The following is a 24,200-nucleotide window of genomic DNA, read 5'->3' as shown; positions in this document are numbered from 1 at the left end:
AATGGTGGTAAAGACGACCACCACAGTTGCTATGGAGGTCAGTATGGGGCCTAAAATGACTAATAACACATGTACTACATGCCCCATCTGTGACACTTATTGGGAAAATTATTAAGGACACTCTATGTAGTTAAAAGGGAGATTTATTCTGGACAAGCAGGACACAAGGAAAGCGACCACTGTACTCTGCCAAGACAGGGTAAGATGGTCTTTCAGAATTCCTGCTTCTGAAAATGGTATGTCAGATTCTCTTAGCTGTAGCCAATTTGAATGCACCAACAATGCTGAGAAACATTAGGTGACTGTCCAGGCTGCCAGCTGTCTCGGTCTATTCTTTCAAGATTCCCAAAAGTTGCTTGCATCCATCTACCGTTTCTCAGGTACCATTATATTCCTTCTCAGGTCTTTGGTGGGACTGAAGACTAGCAGTTATAGTTACAACTTAATAACTTAAGAATATATATATATATATATATATATATATATATATATATATATTCTTAGAATATATAAGTTAAGAATATATATATATTCTTAGATAGAACATATTAACTATTAGATTATATATATATATATATATATATATATATATATATATATATATATACATATATATAACATCTTAGATAGAACATATTAAGTATTAGATTCAGATTCAGGTTCTTTAGGATAGGATACCTTTTGGAATGATCTTTGTAACATACCATTTACCTATGCTCTAGACTTCTCTGGATTTTAGTATGTGTTTTTTGCTTGATATTGTTCGCAATGATTGTAGTTTCATCTTATCTAGGTCATTATCCCTCATTAATCCTGGACAATATTTGATAACCATTCCTTTGTATACAGTCTTGTATTAAGTTAGAACCTTCTTATTTAGACAAAAAGGGGGAGATATAGTGGGTAGCCATTCCAGCTTTGGTCTGGAAGTTCCAACCCCCACTGAGGCTTCGGTAACATCATGCCTACAAGGTGGGGCCAAAGGAGGGCCCTGAAGACCTGAGATGCGCCATGCTCTCTTGTTTTCCTGGACCCTGGATGCTAGAGGTAGGCCGAGGAGAGTTCTCCAGAGAACATTGCCAGACTGCGCTGCATCTTTCCCAGAACCTACAACCTACCTATCCCTTTATTTGTAAGTTATGGCACTAAATAAATCTCCCTTTTAACTATGTGGAGTGGCCTTAATAATTTCACCAATAAGAGAGACCGGCCCCCAGCTCCCATCCTGCCCCCAACTTCCCTTCTGGATCAGAGGTGAGTATCTGGGCCCAGCCCAGATCCCATCCCTGGGCACCAGCCACTTGGGGGAAGACCTGCCCAACTTGGCCCCAGGTTCTGGCCACTGGGCAGGTCCCCTTCTAGCCCCACTGAAAAGGATCCCCTTCTCCAAACCCCCCAGCAGACCCTGCAATCTCCACACCCTGCCCCCATGCCCATCTGCCCGAGACCCCAGCCACTTCCTGGGACTTAGAGACCGGCCCCCAGCTCCCATCCTGCCCCGGACTTCCCTTCTGGACCAGAGAGGGCTCCCATCCTGCCTTGGACTTCCCTTCTGGACAAGAGCGCCCATCCTGCCCCAGACTTCCTGTCTGGACAAAAGTTCCCATCCTGCCCCGGACTTCCCGTCTAGATAAGAGCTTCCATCCTGCCCTGGAGTTTCCATTTGGACAAGAGAGCTCCCATCTGGACAAGAGAGAGAGACTTCCTGAATCTGTCAGCTCTGTCTGAACCAAATGCGCTGATAAGACCAAGAACGAACCACAAGGAGATGGGCAGATGTCAAGGCAGAAGTACATAAAACAAAATGAAGAGCAATACAGTGTCACCAGAACCTAGCCCGCCTCCAACATCTAGACCTGAACATCAAAAATTGGAAGAAGCAGAAGAAAACAGCCTTATGAATAACATCATGAAGAAGGTAGAGGCTTGTGTAGAGGAAAAGACAAAAAAAATGGGAAGAACGCTATAAACAAATAGAGGAAAGGGCAAACAAATTAGAAAAAAAAAAAAACCAATAAAGTACTGGAAGAAAACAATAAAGTACTGAAAGAAAATCATAAAAAAGCAATGAAACAAATAAAGGAAACAGTCCAAGACCTGAAAAGGGAAATAGAAAAAATGAAGAAGACACAAACAGAGGGAATGCTGGAAATAGAAAATCTGAGTAAAAGATAGGGAACTTCAGATGCAAGTATAACCAACAGAATGCAAGATAGGAAGAGAGGATCTCTGGCATTGAAGATACAGTAGAAGAAATAGATTCATCAGTCAAAGGAAACACTAAAGCCAACAAAGTCATGAAACAAAATGTCCAAGAAATTTGGGACACCATGAAAAGACCAAACCTATGAATAATAGGGATAGAAGAAGGTGAAGAATACCAACTCAAAGGCACAGAAAATATATTCAACAAAATCATAGAAGAAAACTTTCCCAACTTAAAGAAGATACAAAAAGCCTATAGAACACCAAACAGACTAAACTTCCCAAAAAAGTCCCCTCGCCACATAATAATTAAACAACTAAATGTACAGAATAAAGAAAGAATATTAAGAGCAGCAAAGGAAAAAGGCCAAGTGACCTATAAAGGCAAACCCATCAGAATAACACCCGATTTCTCAATGGAGAATTTGAAAGCCAGAAGGACCTGGACAGATGGAATGCAGACACTAAGAGACCATGGATGTCAGCCCAGACTAATATACCCAGCAAAACTTTCAATCATCATAGACAGGGTGAACAAGACATTCCAAGACAAAGCCAGATTTAAACAATACTTATCCACAAACCCAGCCCTACAGAAAGCACTAGAAGGAAAATTCCAATGGAAGGAAGTCAGATACACCCTAGAAAACACAGCAGTAAATAAAGCCACAGCATTAAACCCCAAAGAAGAGAAGTACACACACTACCACCAAAAATAACAGGGATGAACAATCACTGGTCATTAATATCCCTTAATATCAACGGACTTAATTCACCTATAAAAAGACATAGGCTTACAGAATGCATACAAAAGCAGGACCCATCTTTCTGCTGCATACAAGAAACACATCTAAAATTCAAAGACAGACACTACCTAAGAATAAAAGGCTGGGAAAAGACTTTCCAATCAAATGGTCTTAAGAAACAAGCGGGGGTAGCCATCCTGATATCCAACAAAATAGACTTCAAACTAAAATCAATCAAAAGAGATCAAGAAGGGCATTATATACTCATCACAGGAAAGATCCACCAAGATGAAGTTTCAATTTTGAACATTTATGCCCCAAACACAAGGGCACCCACATATGTAAAAGAAACATTACTAAAGCTTAAACCACATATAAAACCCCACACATTAATAGTGGGAGATCTCAACACCCCACTTTGACCACTGGACAGATTTTCCAAACAGAAACTTAACAGAGAAATAAAGGTCTTAACTGATGTCATGACCCAAATGGACCTAGTAGATATCTACAGAACATTCCATCCTAACAAAAAAGAATATACCTTCTTCTCAGCACCCCATGGAAATTTTTCTAAAATCGACCACATACTTGGCCACAAAGCAAATCTCAACAGATACAAAACAATTGGAATAACCTCCTGTGTTCTATCAGACCACCATGGTTTAAAGTTAGATTTCAACAACAACAAAAACTACAGAAAACCTACAATCACATGAAAACTGAATAATGCTCAACTGAATCACCAATGGGTTAAGGAAGAAATAAAGAAAGAAATTAAAGACTTCCTAGAGATCAACGAAAATGAAGACACCACATACCCAAACTTATGGGACACAATGAAAGCAGTGCTAAGAGGGAAATTCATAGCACCAAATGTCCACATAAAGAAGTTGGAGAAATCTCACACTAGTGACTTAACAGCATACCCGAAAGCTCTAGAACAAGAAGAAGCAAAGTCTCCCAGGAAGAATAGATGCCAGGAAATTATCAAAGTAAGAGGTGAAATTAATAAAATAGAAACTAAGAGAACAATATAAAAAAATAATGAAACAAAGAGTTGGTTCTTTGAGAAAATCAACAAGATAGACAAGCCCTTATCCAAACTAACCATAAGACAGAGAGAGAATCCAAATCAACAAAATCAGAAAGGAAAATGGGGACATAGCAACAGACATTGAGGAAATCCAGAGAATTATCAGGTCATACTTCAAAAACCTCTACTCCACAAAACTGGAAAACCTAAAAGAAATGGACAATTTTCTGGATAGGTACCACATACCTAAGTTAAATCAAGACCAGATAAACTATTTAAATATTCCAATAACCCCTAAGGAAATAGAAACAGTCATTAAAAGTCTCCCAACCAAAAAAAGCCCAGGACCAGATGGTTTCAGTGCAGAATTCTACCAGATCTTCAAAGAAGAGTTAATACCAATACTCTCTATATTGTTCCACATAATAGAAACAGAAGGAACATTACCAAACTCCTTCTATGAGGCTACAATTACCCTGATTCCTAAACCCAACAAGGATACAACAAAGAAAGAGAACTACAGACTGATCTCCATCATGAACATTGATTCAAAAATACTCAATAAAATACTGGCAAACAGACTTCAATAACACATCAAAACAATTATCCACCATGATCAAGTAGGCTTCATCCCAGGGATGCAAGGGTGGTTCAACATACAAAAGTCAGTCAATGTAATACATCATATAAACAAACTCAAAGAAAAAAACCACATGATCATCTCACTAGATGCAGAAAAGGCATTTGACAAAATCCAACACCCCTTCATGATAAAAAGTCTTGGAGTGATCAGGAATACAGGGAACATATCTAAACATAATAAAGGCAATTTACAGCAAGCCAACAGTCAAAATCAAATTAAATGGAGAGAAACTCAAAGCAATTTCACTAAAATCAGGAATGAGGCAAGGCTGTCCACTCTCCCCATACTTATTCAATATAGTACTTGAAGTTCTAGCCAGAGCAATAAGACAACATAAGGAGATTAAGGGGATACCAATTGAAAAGGAAGAAGTCAAGCTTTCCCTATTTGCAGATGACATGATAGTATACTTGAGTGACCCCAAAGATTCCACCCAGGAACTGATAAAGCTTATAAACACCTTCAGCAACATAGCAGGATACAAGTTCAACTCAAAAAAATCAGTAGCCCTCCTATATACAATGGACAACGAAGATGAGAAGGAAATCAAAGATACATCACCCTTTACAATAGCCACAAATGACATAAAATACCTTTGGGTAACACTAACCAAGGAAGTGAAGGACCTATATGATAAGAACTTTAAGTCCCTGAAAAAAGAAATTGAAGAAGATGTCAGAAAATGGAAAGATCTCCCATGCTCATGGATAGGCAGGAACAATATAGTAAAAATGGCAATTTTACCAAAAGTAACCTACAGATTCAATGCAATCCCCATCAATATACCAACACAATTCTTCACAGACCTGGATAGAATAATACTCAACTTCATTTGGAAAAACAAAAAACCCAGGATAGCCAAAAGAATCCTGTGGAGGCATCATGATCCCTGACTTCAAGCTCTATTATAGAGCTACAGTAATAAAAACAGCTTGGTATTGGCATAAAAACCGACATGTGGACCAATGGAATCAAATTGAAGACCCTGATATTAACCCACACACCTATGAACATATAATTTTTGACAAAGAAGCCAAAAGGGTACAATGGAAAAAAGAAAGCATCTTCAACAAATTGTGCTGGCATACCTGGATATCAACGTGTAGAAGGCTGCAAATAGATCCATATCTGTCACCGTGCACAAAACTTAAGTCCAAGTGGGTCAAGGACCTCAACATAAATCCAGCTACTCTGAACCTGCTAGAAGAGAAAGTAGGAAGGAGTCTTGAATGCATTGGTATAGGATATCACTTCCTAAATATAACACCAGCAGCACAGACACTGAGAGAAACAATCAATCAACGGGACCTCTTGAAACTGAGAAGTTTTTGTAGAGCAAAGGATACGGTCAACAAGGCAAAGCGACAGCCTATAGAATGGGAAAAGATCTTCACCAACCCCACATTTGACAGAGGACTGATATCCAGAATATATAAGGAACTCAAGAAATTAGACATCAAAACGACCAACAGTCCAATTGAGAAATGGGCTATAGAACTAAACAGAGAATTCTCAACAGAGGAAACTCAAATGGCTGAAAGACATTTAAGGAATTGCTCAACATCCCTAATTATCAGGGAAATGCAAATCAAAACAACTCTGAGATACCACCTTATGCCTGTCAGAATGGCTAAGATCAAAAACACTGAAGACACTTTATGCTGGAGAGGATGTGGAACTAGGGGAACTCTCCTCCACTGCTGGTGGGAATGCAAGCTTGTACAACCACTTTGGAAGTCAATATGGCGCTTTCTTAGAAAATTGGGAATCAATCTCCCCCAAAATCCAGCTATACCACTCTTGGGCATATACCCAAGAAATGCTCAATCATACCACAAGAGCACTTGCTCAGCTATGTTCATATCAACATTGTTTGTAATAGCCAAAACCTGGAAACAACCTAGATGCCCTTCAACTGAAGAATGGATAAATAAATTGTGGCACATATACACAATGGAATACTACTCAGCAGAGAAAAACAATGACATCATGAGGTTTGCAGGTAAATGGATGGATCTAGAAAAAATCATCCTGAGTGAGGTAACCCAGACTGAGAAAGACAAATATGGTATGTACTCACTCATAGGAGGATGCTAGATGTGGAACAAGGATGACTGGACTGCTACTCACATCACCAGTGAGGCTACCTAGAAAACAGGACCCCAAGAAAGACATGGAGAAATGGATTAGATCTACATGAACAGCCTAGACATGAGTGGGAGCAATGAAGGGCGAGGGTCGAGGGAAAGAGAGTGGGAGATCCCAGCTGAATCAAGAACAGAGAGGGAGAACAAGGAATAGGAGACCATGGTAAATGAAGACCACATGAAAAAAAGGAAGAAGATAATGAGGCCCACAGAAATCCACAAAGATACCTCCACAAAAGACTGCTGGTAATGTCTGAGAGACAGTTGGGACTGACCTATTCTAGTGATGGGATGGCCAAACACCCTAATAGTTGTGCCAGAAACCCCATCCAAGGACTGAGGGATCTGGATTCAGACATCCACGGCTAGGTCCCTGGTGGAGTGCCTGGAGTCTAATTAGCGAGAAAGAGGAGGGTTTATATGAGCGAGAATTGTTGAAACCAAGGTTGGATAAAGCACAGGGACAAATAGCCAAACGAATGGAAACACATGAACTATGAACCAAAGGCTGAGGGGCCCCCAACTGGATCAGGCCCTCTGAATAGGTTGTACAGTTGATTGGCTTGATCTGTTTGGGAGGCATCTAGGCAGTGGTACCGGGCCCTGGGCTCATTGCATGAGTTGGCTGTTTGAAACCTGGGACTTATGCAGGGAAGCTTGGCTCAACCTGGGAGGAGGGGACTGGACCTGTCTGGACTGAGTCTAACAGGTCGATCTCAGTCTTCAGGGGAGGCTTTGCCCTGGAAGAGGTGGGAATGGGGGGTGACCTGGGGGAAAGGGGAGGGGGGCAGGAAGGGGGAGAACAAGAGAATCTGTGGCTGTAATGTAGAACTGAATGGTATTGTAAAATAAAATAAAAGAAAAAAAAACAAGAAATATTACCTAAATTATTTGTAAAAAACTAAATAAAAAAATAATTTCACCAATAAGTGTCACAGATGGGGCATGTAGTATGTGTGTTATTAGTCATTTTAGGCCCCATACTGACTTCCATAGCAGCTGGAGTGGTTTTCTTTACCACCATCGATGCCTGCGTCCTCGCCAGGTGTGTGGCTATTATATCCTTTCTTCCTGCCTTTCTTCCCTCCTTCCTTCTCTCCTTCTTGTCTTTGAAAATAGATCTTTTTCATATATTCTGATATGGTTCCCCTCCCCCAACTTCTCCAAAATCCACCACTCCCCCATTAAAATAAAATAAAGATTATATATTATATATAATTATGTAATGTGTAATTATGTTGCTGGAGGGCTTCTCTCCAGGTTTCACCAAGCTCCACAGTCCTACAGTCCACTATAAAATAATCACTCAGATGCTTATATTACTTATAAACTGTATGGCCATGGCAGGCTTCTTGCTAACTGTTCTTATAGCTTAAATTAACCCATTTCTATAAATCTATACCTTGCCACGCCACTTGTGGCTTACCGGAATCTTTACATGCTGCTTGTCCTGGCGGTGGCTGGCAGTGTCTCCCCATCCTTCTTCCTGTTCCCTCAATTCTCCTCTCTCCTTGTCCCGCCTATACTTCCTGCCTGGTCACTGGCCAGTGTTTTATTTATATAGAGTTATATCCACAGCAATTCTCGTTTTCTTCTTTTTTTAAAAAGGAAGGTTTTAACTTTAACATAGTAAAATTACATATAACAAAACAATTATCGAGCAAGAATTACAGTTACAATATTAAAGAAGATCTCCTATCTATCTTATATTTGTGAGTTTAAGGTTTTATATCTAACTTATCTTTTATCATAACTGAGGAAATTACAACTATCTAGTCTTCAACCACATCAAAGACCTCAGAAGGATATAATACTACCTGAGAAATGGGAGAAGGATTAAGCAACTTTTGGGATTCTTACAGGGTAGACAGAGACAGCTGACAGCCTGGACAGTCACCTAATGTTCCTTTGTAAAGTTGGGGCATCTGTCTTTAGCTCACAGGCCTAGAGTCTCTCTGTCATTTTTTTCAGTGTCCTGTAGAATGTCTGGCAGTTTTCTCTGCAAAGCATGAACCTGAGTGCCCATCTTGTCAAGCAAAGTTTAGTGGTCATCCTTCCATGGGTCTTAAATGTCCAGTCGATCAAGCAGTCCAGGCAAGAACAGTTTCTTGCCCAAATGGCTATCTTTGCCAAGGTGAAGATAAACTCCATATGGAGTATCTTTGATGCCCATCCTCCTCTCCGAAGTAAATCCAGTGCTACCAGGAGCAGACATGTCTCACTGTCCAGAATGTCTAAATTTTTAAAACATTTTAAATGCTATATTCTGTAGGTCTTTGAAGTGTTTGAAGACTACCTATCTACCTGAAATATATCTATGTATAACTAGAAGACTTATCTAACATGGCTATACATATGATTATCATAGATGACTAATTATTAATCTATTTCTTAATTATCCATTACAATTTTAAATGAGTTACATAAACATAATACCTCAAACAAGCATAGAAATATATATACAGGATAACAAAATTAACTTTAAGCTTGTATCAATAAACTAAAATTTATACCAATGTAAAACATTTTAAACAAAAACTAAAATCTATACCAACTTAAAACATTTTAAACAAGTTGTTCTTTAAAAGTAGTTTCATTAATCTACCCTTTTTCTTACCATCTCTATATCCTATATATCTATATCATATCCCCTTTTCTTTTTTAGAAAGAGATTTCATTTATAATCAACCTGTTTTAAATAAAAATATTGGTTTTTCTCCGTCCCACACCAGAGGGCTCTTCTGATTTGGGACACAAGAATCTCTTAACCATTTTTTTTAAAGCAATATGTCTGGGTTTAGAGTAGGAGTGAGCCAATTCCACCTCTAAAGCCAGCTTGGTATATTTGGTATATTTGGGAATTTGGGCTTCCTGCTGGAGGGGTGCGCTGTATCTTATGGGGATGCAAAGAAAATTTTAGGCCTATGGGGTAGTCCGTGAGGCTGTATTGTGTGAGCCAGTTCCCTTGAAACCGCTCTGGATGTTAGATTATCTAGGCCATGGTGTCATCGGAGACCTTTCAGGGGGTCTTGGCTGGTGAAACCTGATGTATCTTAATCTGGAACAAATCCATAGCCTCTGGCTTTCTGTGGAAACAAAAGCAGAACCTCTTTTCCAAAGCAACATATCCTTACATCCAAATTTTGAAGTCAAGATGCCTTTAAAATATACATATTGGTTTAATTCAACATCTTTTTCGATCAAATGTTTTTTTGCAGTTAAAAATCCCAAAGACAACACAATCCAGATTCTCTGTGTAATATTCATCTTTATGTGGCTTTTTTATATTAATTTATCTTTTTTTGTCTCTTTCAAGCCTATGTATATTTTACACACATTGTAAACTATTTTATCTGAATCAGTCTTATTGTGAGCCTATTGCTTTAAACTGCAGCATTCTAAGACTGAAACGGCGCTGTGGCTGCTGGCTCCACCCACTTCAGCTTCCCAACATGGCATATTCCACCAGTTCTGTGAACCATCAAGTCTCAGAAATAGTGGGTCTAAGCTTTTATCAAAGCAGCGTGTAGCCCAGAAACCTTTTTTTTTTTTTTTTAATACTATTAAAGACTAAATCTATCACACAGCATAATCTGCCGGTCAAACATGCACGACAGGAATCTGCCAGTAGTACAACCTGTGTTTGCGGTGTCTAGCCGCCGTATGAGACATGAAGCAGGAACCTGGTTTTGGCTCTGTTCAGAATTGGTTATTAAATATTCTCACATTTTAAGTGAAACTTGAGCCATTGGGCGCCATTTGTTGCTGGAGGGCTTCTCTCCAGGTTCCACCAAGCCCCGCAGTCCCACAATCCACTATAAAATAATCACTCAGACGCTTATATTACTTATAAACTGTATGGCCATGGCAGGCTTCTTGCTAACTGTTCTTATAGCTTAAATTAATCCATTTCCATAAACCTATACCTTGCCATGTCACTTGTGGCTTACTGGCATCTTTACATGCTGCTTGTCCTGGCAGTGGCTGGCAGTGTTCCCTCTCCTTCTTCCTGTTCCCCCAATTCTCCTCTCTCCTTGTCCTGCCTATACTTCCTGCCTGGTCACTGGCCAGTGTTTTATTTATATAGAGAGATATCCACAGCATAATTATATATCATATAATTTAGCTTTATTTAAAATTAAGTGATTTCAAGAAAACTGAAAATGTATTATAACAATACACTCAAAGAGAAAACATACAGTGCATATACTAAAATGTGACTCTCATCTTCCTCCCATTCTCCCTGTTGTTCACAAAGTGACATGTTTCCTGTGGTTGTTTCATCCATTGATTGTTTTAGGGATGCCCCTGCCTTACTCCTCTTCCACCACCATCCCCTCCCACACACAACACTGCACCCTTCCTCTCCCATGTCTCTTGTTACTTACAGGTCATAGATATTCTCAGACCCCCATTCCTTCCCCTTTTCCCTTCTCATGGTCCTTTTCTCATTTCCTAACTGATTGCTACCATAATAGCCACCTTATTTATTTTCATTATAAGGCCTCTTGCAATGTTAACAAAAAGTTTTGCTAATACAATGCACATTGTAAAAAGTATATTATCTTGGGCATCTCAGAGGAAGGTGTGTTTGTGTGTGTGTGTGTGTGTGTGTGTGTGTGTGTGTGTGTGTGTGTGAACCTGGATAATGAAATTGGTAAAGTAAACCCCCAGTATCTATTATTTAACTGCATATTAAAGCATATTTTATAAGAAGTGTTAGTTCCTGATGGTGGAAGATCATTGTGAAAAAAAAATGAATATTCAAGTTTTGCTCCAAGGCCACTGACATCTTCCTCTAGATGTTGACAAATTGATTAGTAAATCACCTTCTGAGAAAAAGCTGATGACCACTGCAGATCATGAAGCCATTGATGCTGCCAGGCAGTTTGCCAATATTCAAACCTCTGGTATCCCATCCCAAAGAAAGGCATCATCCACATACCTCTTAGCTCTTGTGGCTGGGGCCAAAATCATACCAGGGGTCTGGAAAAGAGAGAGATAATGAAATTCTTTTAACATTTTTCTGAACTGTTCTTACATTTTTTAAAGATTGGAAGAATTTCTTAAATATGTTATTTCTGATACATGTTGAAGTTTCTCTTCTTGAAACTCATAGACTTACAAAAATGAATACTTATGTATATCTGCATTTGGAAATTTTTAAATGTATTCCAGTTCTTGAAGAAAGATAATTCTGCAGGAGAAGACTAGAAAATTAATTTTAATTCAAATCATTTCCTCCCACAGTATATCTTTATGAATTACAGAAAGCTAAATCCTAACAGCCAAAGCAGCCCAATTAGTCTTCACTTTTAAAAATTACTCTTTAAGAGAGTCAAGAAATACCCTTTTATCACATGATGTGAAGCAAATCCCTCAGCTCAGTGAGGAGCAATTGGAGAGGATGGTGACAACTTACGTCCAGCTTCCAGAAGCCTAGAACCACTGACGATCTGCCCTGGCATGCTGCCAGGCTGCTAGCCCGCTTTCCCTGGGTGTTAGCTCATTACCAGTACCTGCCTGACATTTGTGCCTTGACACCAAAAGTGCTAACAGCTGTGGTGCCTGTGGAGGGAAGGCAGGAAACACCTTTCCCAGCCCTGATGCCCCTCACAGACGGGCACTCTGCAGAGAACAAAGTCTGCTAAACCCCGCTGCAACTTGCTTCCTCTCTCGTGAAGGGATTTGCTGCTCCGAAAGGCAGTTTTGTTCTGTGACATTGGATTTATGGAGATAAAACTTTTTTTTTCAGATAGAAGTTACATGTGCTAAAAGGGTGACATATGGCAGTAATATGAATGGTCTAGGAGTTCATGGTATTGTGAAATAAAATGTTTCAATGACACATTCATTCTTGGCTTGGGTATCCACTGCCGATAGCCCTCTGACCCTCCCAACTGAGGATGCCAAGAAGGATTATAGGTGAAAATTCTACTTATCTTGAAGCTGAATAGAATCCTTAACTAATAGTGACAGACCTACCAGTGTGACTGTCACTAATGGCAACGCCCTGGGGCACCAGACAATGAACAAGTTCAGAAGGAACTACAAATGCGTGAGAAAGGAGTCAAGATAACAAGGGCTAAAGATACTTTAGAAAAGCTTATTTTTAGAACTTTGCTGGTCTGATTCAGGCTTATTCTTGTGTCAGCATTTCTAACATAAGAACATGCTCTTATAGCCACTGTCTGAAGAGAAGACCACTGTACTGAGCCACCATGCACTGTTTTTGTTTGTTTTTTGCATGTATGGATCTTCTTTCACTTATGATGATTTGTATCTTAGAAATTCAATTTTTCTTTTCTTTGTTTGACCTTTGAGTCAGCCTTTCATTCAGCAGTACTTGCCGGTTGGAATTCACTGTGTAGACCAGGCTGGATTCAAACTCAAGGCAATCAACCTATTTCTGCCTCCGGAGTTCTAGGATTTCAGACATGCACCACTGCACACCAACCTGACAATGACATTTATTATTTAAGTGTACTTTATCTCTATAATTTTAAGAATAGGAAATACTCTATGACAATCAACTTACTATAAGAAGTTTTTTTTTTTGTGTGTGTGTGTGTGTGTGTGTGTGTGTGTGTGTGAATAGTTTAATCGTCAATACTTTATAGCAGATGTGAAGACCTCACAAAAACCTAGTTTCTCATTCTATGACACTTTCCCTCTATGTATTGTTTATAAAAGCACCACATCTTTATTTCAATAGCTGGCAAGGTGGTGAATGCATAAAGGTACAAGCCAGCAAAACTAAAAAGCAGAATCCGATTCCCAGATCATGCGTGGTAGAAGGAGAGCACTGACTACTGAAAGCTGTCCTCTGACTTCAGACATATACAGCTTGGCATGTGTGTGTGTCCGCAGATTAAATAATAGAAATAAATGTGTAAAATAGTAATAACAAAGTCCAAGTATAAAGCTTTGTATCTATTGATAATTCAAGAATTCTAGTACAAAAGAGGCTTAAACCATTTAAAATCCTACAGCTGTGAGAGATATTTCAGACAAGTATCCTTTTAGTAACTCTCAGTAAATAAACAGAAGATGAAGAGGAGGGACATAGAGAGAAAAGAGTGTTGTAGAGTATTATTTTCAGGTGGGTTACTTTTGTTGTGTTGCATTTGTTTAACTCTGTAAAGATGTTTTACTGTGCTTGTCTAAACCGCCTGATGGTCTAATAAAGAACTGAACGGCCAATAGCAAGGCAGGAGAAGGTATGGCTGGAGCTGACAGGCAGAGAAGATAAATAGAAGGAGAAACCTGGGAGAAAAAAAGGGATAGCCAGAGAAGAAGGAGGAGATCAGGGCCCAGCCACTCAGCTACATAGCAAACCACAAAATAGAGTAAGATTTAAAGAAGTAAGAGAAAGGGAAAAGCCCAAAGGAAAAATCTAGACAGGATAATTTAAGTAAAACTGGCTAGAAACAAGCCAAGCTAAGGCCGATCATTTATAATTAGGATATATCACTGTGTGTGATTTATCTGATGGCAGGTGCCCCAAAAGAGTAAAGACAAACAACAACCAAGAAGTCTATAAGCATGATCAAATTGTCATGGGCTTTAGTTTCTGTTCCCTTGATGTGTTGTTGAAGAATAGAGTTAAAAGAACTGTGGGAATTCCCAGTCTGTGAGTGACTAGAGTCCCACAAGCCAACTTGCCAGTCTGGGTTACTTCCTCTTGAATCACTCTCTGAAAGCCAAGTTGTCAGAAGAATTATCTTCATACTCTACATTAAAATTCATATCACAATGGAAATCTCACCTGAAAAACACATAAATCGGTGTATTAAACAAAGGGTTATCATGTCATAGGAACCTCTAAAACTATTGAAAATTACTATTTTATCGTTATAATTAATTTATAAAGATAATTTAGAAGACAGACACATCACCAAAGATGTCCTCAGGGAAGTCTGCAGATTTTTCCATTTCGTTGCTAATGAGCCATTTTCACCTGACTTCTGCTCCCATCGCTCCCCACTGAAGAACCAGCTGTCAGTTTCCATAGCTGAGCAGGTTTGCTACCAAACAGGTGGCAGCAGAAAGAAATCATAGGAATGGAGGCAGTTAATCCGGAATCGGATGGTCCACGTGGTGTCATTAATAACTGACTGCACATCAGAGGTTGTTAACCACAGAGAATCAATACTTAAGATTGTGAGTATCCTTGCAAGGATAGATGAGAAAATTTGACCTAAGCTGGATATCTGAACAGTCCCATGCTCAGTGTATGATCAGTGGTGGCCATTCATAAATGGTGGAATTTCTATAGAGAAAGGGAGTGTGTTGGGGTATTCCAGACTATAACACTCAGCCACTCTGCAACCCTCTAGGTGTGGTAGTCCCTCTGAAAGCAAACATTCCTTATCTATTGAGTCATAGTGGGTTTCTGCTTACCTGCCCTAATATAGCTGGATATGCTTTGCAAGCTGTGGTTGCTTAACATAAATATGGAAACATGTTATAATTAGTCTTGATTTCATGGATTATTTTTAATTTTTCTTAATGCATCTGACAATATTCATGAACATGTGACTTACTTAATCTATGTATATAAGTATGACCATATATACTTTGGTTTGTTTCTTTTTTCTGTTTAGAATTTGCTCTTGTAGACTGTCTTCTTTGGTGACTTGGTAGTAGCCTGGAAGTTGTCCTGTGATATCATACCACCTAAGAGGACCACTGTTATAGAACTCATCACACAGTGTTAGAACTGGCTGGGTGCAGGCCCTACTTTCTCAGAGTCACTGAGTCATAAAATGAATATGTGCACATTTCTTGCCTTCTTTAGTCTTAAATTGTCACTACATAGCATAGGGCATCATGGGGAATCAAAAAATATATGAAGATGAATTTGCTTCATGAGTACATATGAATAAAAGTTAACACAAGGACATATCAGAAGCCCTCTTCCTATTTTCTGGTTTGTCATCTGCTCTGTCATTCTGCATGCAGTGTGACTGAGTCAATGGGAAGTGTGATAAAGCCCACTTTAAACCACAGTAGTGATGGGAAAGGTGTGGCATAGATCTGAGATTGACAGAGGTGCAATCAATATGATTTGGAAAATCATTAAACAGAGGAAGAATGAGAAATCGGAGAGAGCTGTCAGATCTGTGGCTCACAGTACTGGGAAAATGGAGGGCTGTCAGACCTGTGGCTCACAGTACTGGGAAGATGGAGGGCTGTCAGATCTGTGGCTCACAGTTCTGGGAAGATGGAGGACTGTCAGATCTGTGGCTCACAGTTCTGGGAAGATGGAGGACTGTCAGATCTGTGGCTCACAGTTCTGGGAAGATGGAGGACTGTCAGATCTGTGGCCCACAGTTCTGGGAAGATGGAGGACTGTCAGATCTGTGGCTCACAGTACTGGGAAGATGGAGGACTGTCAGATCTGTGGCTCACAGTACTGGGAAGATGGAGGGCTGTCAGATCTGTGGCTCATATTTGTGGGAAGATGGAGGGCTGTCAGATCTGTGGCTCACAGTACTGGGAAGATGGAGGGCTGTCAGATCTGTGGCTCACAGTACTGGGAAGATGGAGGACTGTCAGACCTGTGGCTCACAGTTCTGGGAAGATGGAGGGCTGTCAGATCTGTGGCTCACAGTTCTGAGGAGATGGCAGGCTCATACACCCAGAGGGGAGCTGATGACTGTGACTATTGTCTTTCAGAAAGGCCGGGAAAGGAGGAACACCTGCTTCCTGGGTGCAGTTAGGCATGTTTATTTTGTATTGACTTGGCTAACTCTCAGGGAAAGGTGTATGAATCAGGAACCTTTAATATGATGTGGCAGTTCTGAACTCTCTAGGAAAGTGTGCAACAGTAAGAATACATAGTAGTTAACTTGTATCAATTTAAAACGTTCAGACCTTTGATCTTCCTGAGTGTGACTATGTGTGGGAGCCCTTTCTCAGGTTCCTTGTGGCTTTACCCAGCATGTCCACATAGAGGATGATTAGGACCTCGGGCCTGAGTGCAGGTGTCTGAGATGGTCTGCACTTGGCTGTGCTGGGGGAGGAGGTCATTTGCTCCACCCCTTGGCATCTCTATAAATACCCTGGGCCAGGGACAGTCGGGGCCTGTTGGAAATGGTTCCAGGCCCTCTTGAGGCTATCTTTTATTTTATATCTGTTTATCTCCGCAAGATTCTCCACAATAAATCCTTCTATCTAATATTTCCTGCTGCTCACACTCAGGAAAACTCTGGGGAACTGTGTGGTTGGTGGGTAAATGCCCCACAACTATGGAAGTGTTTCTAGATAATGTTAATATGCTAACCATTTGAATGAATAAAACAGGCCTCTTTAACATAGGTACTCCATAGCTGATTGGTTGAAAGCAGGATGTCTCAGGACAACACAAAGCTGACACTCTCTGAGTGAGGTGTGAATTCCTCCTGAATGATAGTCTTCAAACTGGAGCATATTGTCTCCTTGACTTAAATCAACAACTGGAATATAATCTCTACCTGTGTCTCTGGGCTGCTGATATTGGGGTTCAAACTACCACATCAGTTCCCTGTGGCTGGTGATTACAGATCTTGAAGCACTTTAATGGGTCTATAAAAAATTATTATATAAACAAAAACCATTTCATTAAATGGAGAATTTTACTAAACAATGAACTCCACTTAAATTACATAAAATAGAGACTTCCACAAACATGTAAATTCCTTGCAGGTCACCAGAGAACCAATGGCATAATGGCTCAAATAGTTTAAAATGACAACTATTTATTAGATTTTAAATCCCTTAAATAAAATACAAAATAAAATTTCACAAATACTTAGGATATCATAAAATATAAAGTATCACTTAAAAGCTGAAGAATTGTGAAAATGCAGATACAAAGTGATGTGGCGAATAGTCCCTTAACTATTGTGATCATGTAAGCAAGTTCATCGCTATGAATACATCAAATAAAGACCAACATCATCATTTGTGTATGTGAGTAAATATTGAGATTTCAAGGATCATTAAATAGAGCCATGACTTACAATATTTAATAAAAATAATGGGCTTGGGTTAAATAAAAACATTTCAGAGGAGTCTTTTTTATTCACATTCACAACATTTTCTTAACAGGTATTTTTAGAAGATTGCTATTTAATGCCATTCAAATCCCGCCAAGCATCGTTTCTGTATGACTACCACAAAAGGATTACTTTACAGAAATCGCTGCCTTTTTGGAGAGTGTGATTTGGACCCTGATTCAGAAAACAGGTACAGCTGTTATTTTCTCTCCAATACATTTTGTTGCAAATGAAAAAAAATGTCAAGTGAAACCCAGAGCAGGAAAGCCTTGTGTGTCAATTCCACAGCTCGTCATTCATGGGATTGCCTCTGTGTTCAAACCAAGTGGGTTCTTTGTGTTTGAAGTAAAATCACTTTGTTTGAGTAAAATTAAGCACTAGGATATTACAGAAATATTGTGGTTAAAAGTGGCACACACTGATTTTATTTTGGTTTTTGGTTTGCATGAGCATGGCAAATAGAAAGGTGGAGCTGGAGACAGCGAAGGAAGCACTCTATAGCCTGAGTTATGCTATCTTCCAAGCCAATGTCTGACTTTCTGGCAGGTGGATTTTGTACTTGTTTGTTTATTTCATTCTGAAGATAGTGATTAAGTTAAATGAGCAGGAGATCACAAAGAGAGAGATATCCTCGCCAAGTAGAATGAGCCAGGCATTTTCTGCATAAGGATGATGCATGCTGTTTGTTCAAGAGTGCTACATTATTTGCATGGCACCCAACAACACATGTCACTAGATATTAATTATACTTGTTATTATTAAATTATTCATTGTGTGATTTAGTAATGGTCCTTAAAGTGGGAATCCTACACTATTAAAAATACCTGAATAAACACATGTCTAATACCCATAACTAAGTGGGCACCAATAGACTATTTCAAATCAAATTTACTGGGCATGCTCTATGTCAATACTAATAACATATATTTTTAAATAATCAGTATAGAAGTTTTAAATGTATATTGAGAATGAATTATTGTTGTCTTATTATTTATATCACACTAATTTAAAAGGTTCCATTCTCTAATGATTAAATTGATTTAAAAAATTAGAGGTTCTTTCCCCTGTCTACTCTATAGGATCAGAATCGTCAAAAGTAGAAATTAGGAGGTGACAGGGCTTGAGAGTAGTTCTACAGGGCAGGGTGGGATGACACGTGATTCATTTAACCTTAGTCTCACAGCCACATACACATTCTGCAGAGTTTATGTTTCTCCAAACTTTCATGAATTCGGTTAAATTATAACAATTCTTCTATTAATTAAAGAGCCTAACTAGACTAAGAATCCTTAAATTAAATCTGTCAAGGACAGAGAAGGTGACAATGTTTCTGATACAGCACTCCACATCATGAGGGCAGGGACATAACTTTCCCATAAATTAGCACATCATTTCATCATAACATCGCAAAGACTTTAAGACAGTCATCATCATTGGGCCTGTTGTAAGAATGATCTCAGAAAATTTTACAAAAACAAAATAAAGTTAAATAAGTTCAGTAATCCATATTCTGTCCATAAATACAAACTTATGAAAAGGTAAAGCGAGAAATCCACAGAGTCTGCTTTAATGGCAAGGAATTTATTAGGGAATAAAAACTCACTACATCATGGGAGACTTATTGTAGGGTCCTGGAAAGCCAAGCTATGGTCCATGCTGTTCTTCTGCCTGGTCTGTCTCAGCATCCAAAAACCATGAGACAGAGAGTGAACCCCATGTATATGCATCTCAGTTCTTAAGGGTCCCAAGAGGCTATGCCCCAGGGGGGTGTACTTCAAGGTCATAGACTGAACAGCTAACCACTACATTCCCCTCTTTTGTCTAAATAAGAAAGGTCTAACCTAATACTATACTATATACAATAGGAACAATTATCAAGTGTTGTCCAGGAGAAGGGAAAATTATAACCTAAACAAAATTAGAACTACAACCATGAACAACATCAAACAAGAGACACATTACTAAAATCCAGAGATGTCCAGAACATAGTTAAATGACATGTTACAGAGATTATTCCAAAACTTGTCCTATCCTAAAGAATCTGAATCTAGTACTTAATATGTTCTAACTAAGATATGAGAAGATTGTAACTGTAACTTTCTAGTCTTCAACTCCATCCAAGTCCTGAGAAGGAACATAATTATACCTGATACAACAGAAAATATAAGCAATCAATTTCCAAAATTCTTGCGAGGATAGACAGAGACAGCTGACAGCCTACAAAGTTTGTTAGCATCTTGGGGGCATCCAATTTGGCTACAGGCCTAGAATATTTGACAGACCATTTTCAGAAGCAGGAATTTTGAAAGACCATCATACCCTATCTTGACAAGGCTCAGTAGTCCCTTTTCCTTGTGTCCTACTTGTTCAGAAAGGACAGAGTTCATACTGTCAGCAGTTGAGGCAAGGGCATTTCTTTGCCCAGCATGCCATTTTATGCCAAGAAGATGACAATTTCCAAACAGTGTGTCTTAACAGCCCAACATTATCTCGGGATCATATCTGTGCTGCCAGGAGTAATCCTGTCTCAAGTCAACAGAATTCTAAGTTATCAAAACATTTAAATGCCATATTCTCTGGTTCTATGAAGTGTTTGAATATCACCTATCCATCTGACCTATATTTCTGTAAACCTGGACAACCTAACTAACATAACTATAGAAATGACAAGCATGGGTAATTATAAATCTGTAAGTCTTATCTACCTAAATAACCTAAGGACTAAGGCTTCACATTAACAAGGTAAACATTCTGTAAACAGATGTACAGTAAAGGACAATGACCTCAAAATTGTGACAATACACAAAATATCTTACAGAGGTAGAAATGTATAGTGCAATATGCAATATGACAATAATATTTTTAATATATATCAATATACAAAATATCCTAAACAGAGGTAGAACATACATACAGTGTGAAAAATATAATTTATATTTGTATCAATATGCAAAATATTTCAAATAGGAGTAGGAATATGTGTACAATACAAATGTAGTTTTTTGTATCAATATATAAATTATCTTAAATATGAATATAAAATAGTTTATATTTGTATCAATATACAAGAATCCATAACAGTGTAAATTATCTAAAGCTGATATTTTACTATATTAGTTTACTAGTATATACAATAATCTACCTTAATATACTATATCTACAATTGTCTGTTTAAATGACAAAGAATTTATTAGGGAATAAAAACTCACTATAGCATGGGAAATTTATCGTAGGGTCCTGGAAAGCCGAGCTATGGTCCAGCAGTTCTTCTGCCTGGTCCGTCTCAGCATCCAAAATCCACGAGGCAGAGAGTGAACACCTCGTACATGCAGCTCAGTTCTTAAGGGTCCTAAGAGGCCACACCCCAGGGGGAGATGTACTTCAAGGTCATAGGCATGTGGAGCAGTTACCTGGTCCTTCTCTAGGGGCAGTGCTTCAAGGTCATAGACAGAACAGCTATCCGCTATGGAAAGGTGTTGTTTAGTGTATTGTTTTGTTTTGTTTAAGCATAGGAACATTTTAATAAACCAAACTCTATATTAAATTTCTACTCTGAAATACCTGTGAACATTGAATTGTATCCTGGCTCCTTGGTTCAACTTAGCAAGGGAAGACATAAATGATTTCCGGTGCTTTTAAGGTTCAAAAGAAAAAAAAAGGAACAGAACACAGCACAGCTCCTGTAAGGTAAAAGGGAATCTAATGCTCACTTACACATGTGTTAAGATGGAATTTAAATTTACACTAGACATATGAACAATGGAAACAAGATGTGGTGAGTGTCTTGACCAACAGTGACCTAGTACATTGCCTCAGGTGTCAACCCAAATGTGTTCAGGTTGTGGAGTTCAACAGAACGGCTTACTGAATTGAGTTTTGAGAATGGGATGTGGAGCTCTTGTCACTGAACAGGGAGGCCGTGGATCCTGGTTCAGGGAGTACAGTGCATTCTTGCTATATCTTTCTTGTTACTGTTCTGAGCAACTAATTGAAAAGCACATCAGTAGAATGGAAGCAATCTAAACAGATGAGCTGGGCTGAACATTCCAAAGAGGCATAAGTAAATTAGAATTGATGAGTCTGATGAGCTTGGGTGACAGTGTCACATTCACTGAAGTCTGTTTCATTCACAGACTTGCATGTCATCTGTCTCTGCAACCACTAAAAACATTCAGGGGACTCATTGACAGTTCATCTCGACATACCAACTAAGCCATTATAAGAGGCGACACATATTAAAAGGGGTCCTAAGTTCAGCCACTAAGAGTAAAACACTTCCCTTGATAACTTACACAACTGTCTCCAGCAGTCATTGGCCCAGGCCCAAGAGACAGAGTTCCTTCCATTAGGGAGGAGCCCCTGGGGCTCTGAGGTTATAGATTTTCAGGCAGGATTGCTCATTACTAATGGAAATAAACTGGGCATTACTGCATACAGCTGGAGGTACAGTGGCTGAGAGTAGGAGAGTGCAGGGTGTTCTGAATTTCAAAACTGAATAATTTAAATTTCATTAGTAACACTTTTGAGAATTGCATAACATTTTTTTGGAAGAAATCACTTACATGTGTATATTAATTGTATATGCTGCATATATGGCGAATACCATTGTTACTTGTGGACATGTTCACAGTGTATAACTCATTCCTGAAACATTAAATTAGAAGGAAATGCATGGAAACAGTCTGAGTGAATATCAGAATGTACCAGCAATTTCAGGGAGGGGGAAACATGGTGCTAATCTCTGTGCTAGTACAGAGGGTGAATACCAGATATTAAAAATAAATGTTTAATTGGAGTGGACTCTTTCCTAAACACTATTCTATTTTCTATATCTTTAGGGTATAAATGGCAAATGAAAAGATTAGAGCTTAGGAATATGTTATATTTGGACTGAGTCTCTATTATATTTTTGCCATCTCTGACTATTATATTAACTTTTCTGAACATCACAGTTTCTTCTCTTATAACTTGGATTATACCTTATTTTTCAAAGAGGTGTGAGGAGATGGGACAGAACATATCTATAACTACATCTATGTGTACACAGTGACATATACAGAAGTGTATACATTTCAGGTTTGGTATGTAGAAAATGTCTAACAGATGGCTATACTGTGATAAAATAAGTACCATGGTTTATAACTCACCAAGGAGAACAAAACTTTCTTGAGACTCTGATAAAATGAAGGGAAGGGAAGAAGAAGAGAAGAGGAAGAGAAACATATAGGGGAGAATAGGGAGGGGGAGAGAAAAGATGAGGGGAAGAGAAGGAGGGAGGATTTGGAAGGAAAGGAAACAGGGAGAAAGGAAGGAGAGAGGAACTAGACATCTTTCTTGATGCCAGTCATTATGCATCCTGACACTCTTATCGAGTGTTAAGAAAAAAGTGTTAGAATCCAACCATTTTGTCCCAGATGGTAAGAAGAGGAATTCTAAAGTGGGTCTCACTCATTATTGAAAGAACTGTTGTGTAGTGCTGTTCTGGATGAGGATCCAGAGATAGTCCAGTCCCCCATTCCTGTGTTCCTGAGGAAATCAGAAAGCCTGGGAGTCCAACAGTGCAGTTTCTTCAGCACCTGCCCAGGCGCTGAGCACTCAATGACAGCAATCAGGAGCCATGCCTAAGAGGAAGGAGCAACAGAAGTCTTCCTGCTGCAGTGGCCACTGATGCTGCCCCAGGTATAACACGAGTGCCAGAAGCTGTGTGCAGGGAGTTGCCTAGAATCCCTTCAGGTTTAGCTCTGATGGTAAACCTGAGAGTTCATCATGTTCTTTCCTGATATTTGTGCCTTCAGCAGTTTTAGCAACTGTAAATCACCTCTGTCTAAATTTCTTTGTGCTTGAAATACCTTAACATAGAAAGATGACTAAAAATAAACACCCACCTCACACACATGTAAAGCCCAATGAAATGCCTAAAAGCGGAAAGACATCATTACACAGAGGAATGCTCTCTTTCAAACAGGTCTGGACTCCCTTCATCTGATTTTGGTTTGTTATGACTTTGTAAAGTTAGCATAGCACAATTCTTTTAAACGTGTTAAGGAGCTAGAGCAATGGCCCAGCAGGCGCAGGTGCAGGCTCAGTCATCCCTGCGGGCGCAGGCGCAGGGGCAGGCACAGGTACAGGTACAGGCACAGGCGCAGGGGAAAATGCAGGCACAGGTGCAGGCGCAGGCACAGGTGCAGCTGCAGCTGCAGGTGCAGGGAGGACTTACTACTCTTGCAGAGGAACCCATTTCAGCGTCTGGCACCTCTACCATTCACAGCAGCTCATAGCCACCTGTGACTCCAGTTCCAAGAGAACTGTAGTCCTCTTCTGCCCTCTATAGCGCAAGCTAAGTACTTTGTGAGTACAGGGTGCTTGCATTCAGGTACATAC

The 24,200-nt window shown here is 39.3% G+C and overlaps 1 protein-coding gene across 1 annotated transcript in view; it reads left to right on the top strand.

Moving 5' to 3' along the window:
- Nucleotides 1-24,200, top strand: part of Cntn5 (contactin 5) — a 1,160,177-nt gene that overhangs the window by 245,378 nt on the left and 890,599 nt on the right. The window contains exon 2 of the mRNA XM_042280381.2: nucleotides 17,872-18,009. The gene's annotated coding sequence lies outside the window, so the exon portion shown is untranslated. The remainder of the gene's footprint in view (nucleotides 1-17,871; nucleotides 18,010-24,200) is intronic.

This window comes from Peromyscus maniculatus, chromosome 7 (assembly GCF_049852395.1).
Source record: "Peromyscus maniculatus bairdii isolate BWxNUB_F1_BW_parent chromosome 7, HU_Pman_BW_mat_3.1, whole genome shotgun sequence".
Lineage (NCBI taxonomy): Eukaryota > Metazoa > Chordata > Mammalia > Rodentia > Cricetidae > Peromyscus > Peromyscus maniculatus.
This window is presented reverse-complemented; position numbering and strand designations above follow the sequence as displayed.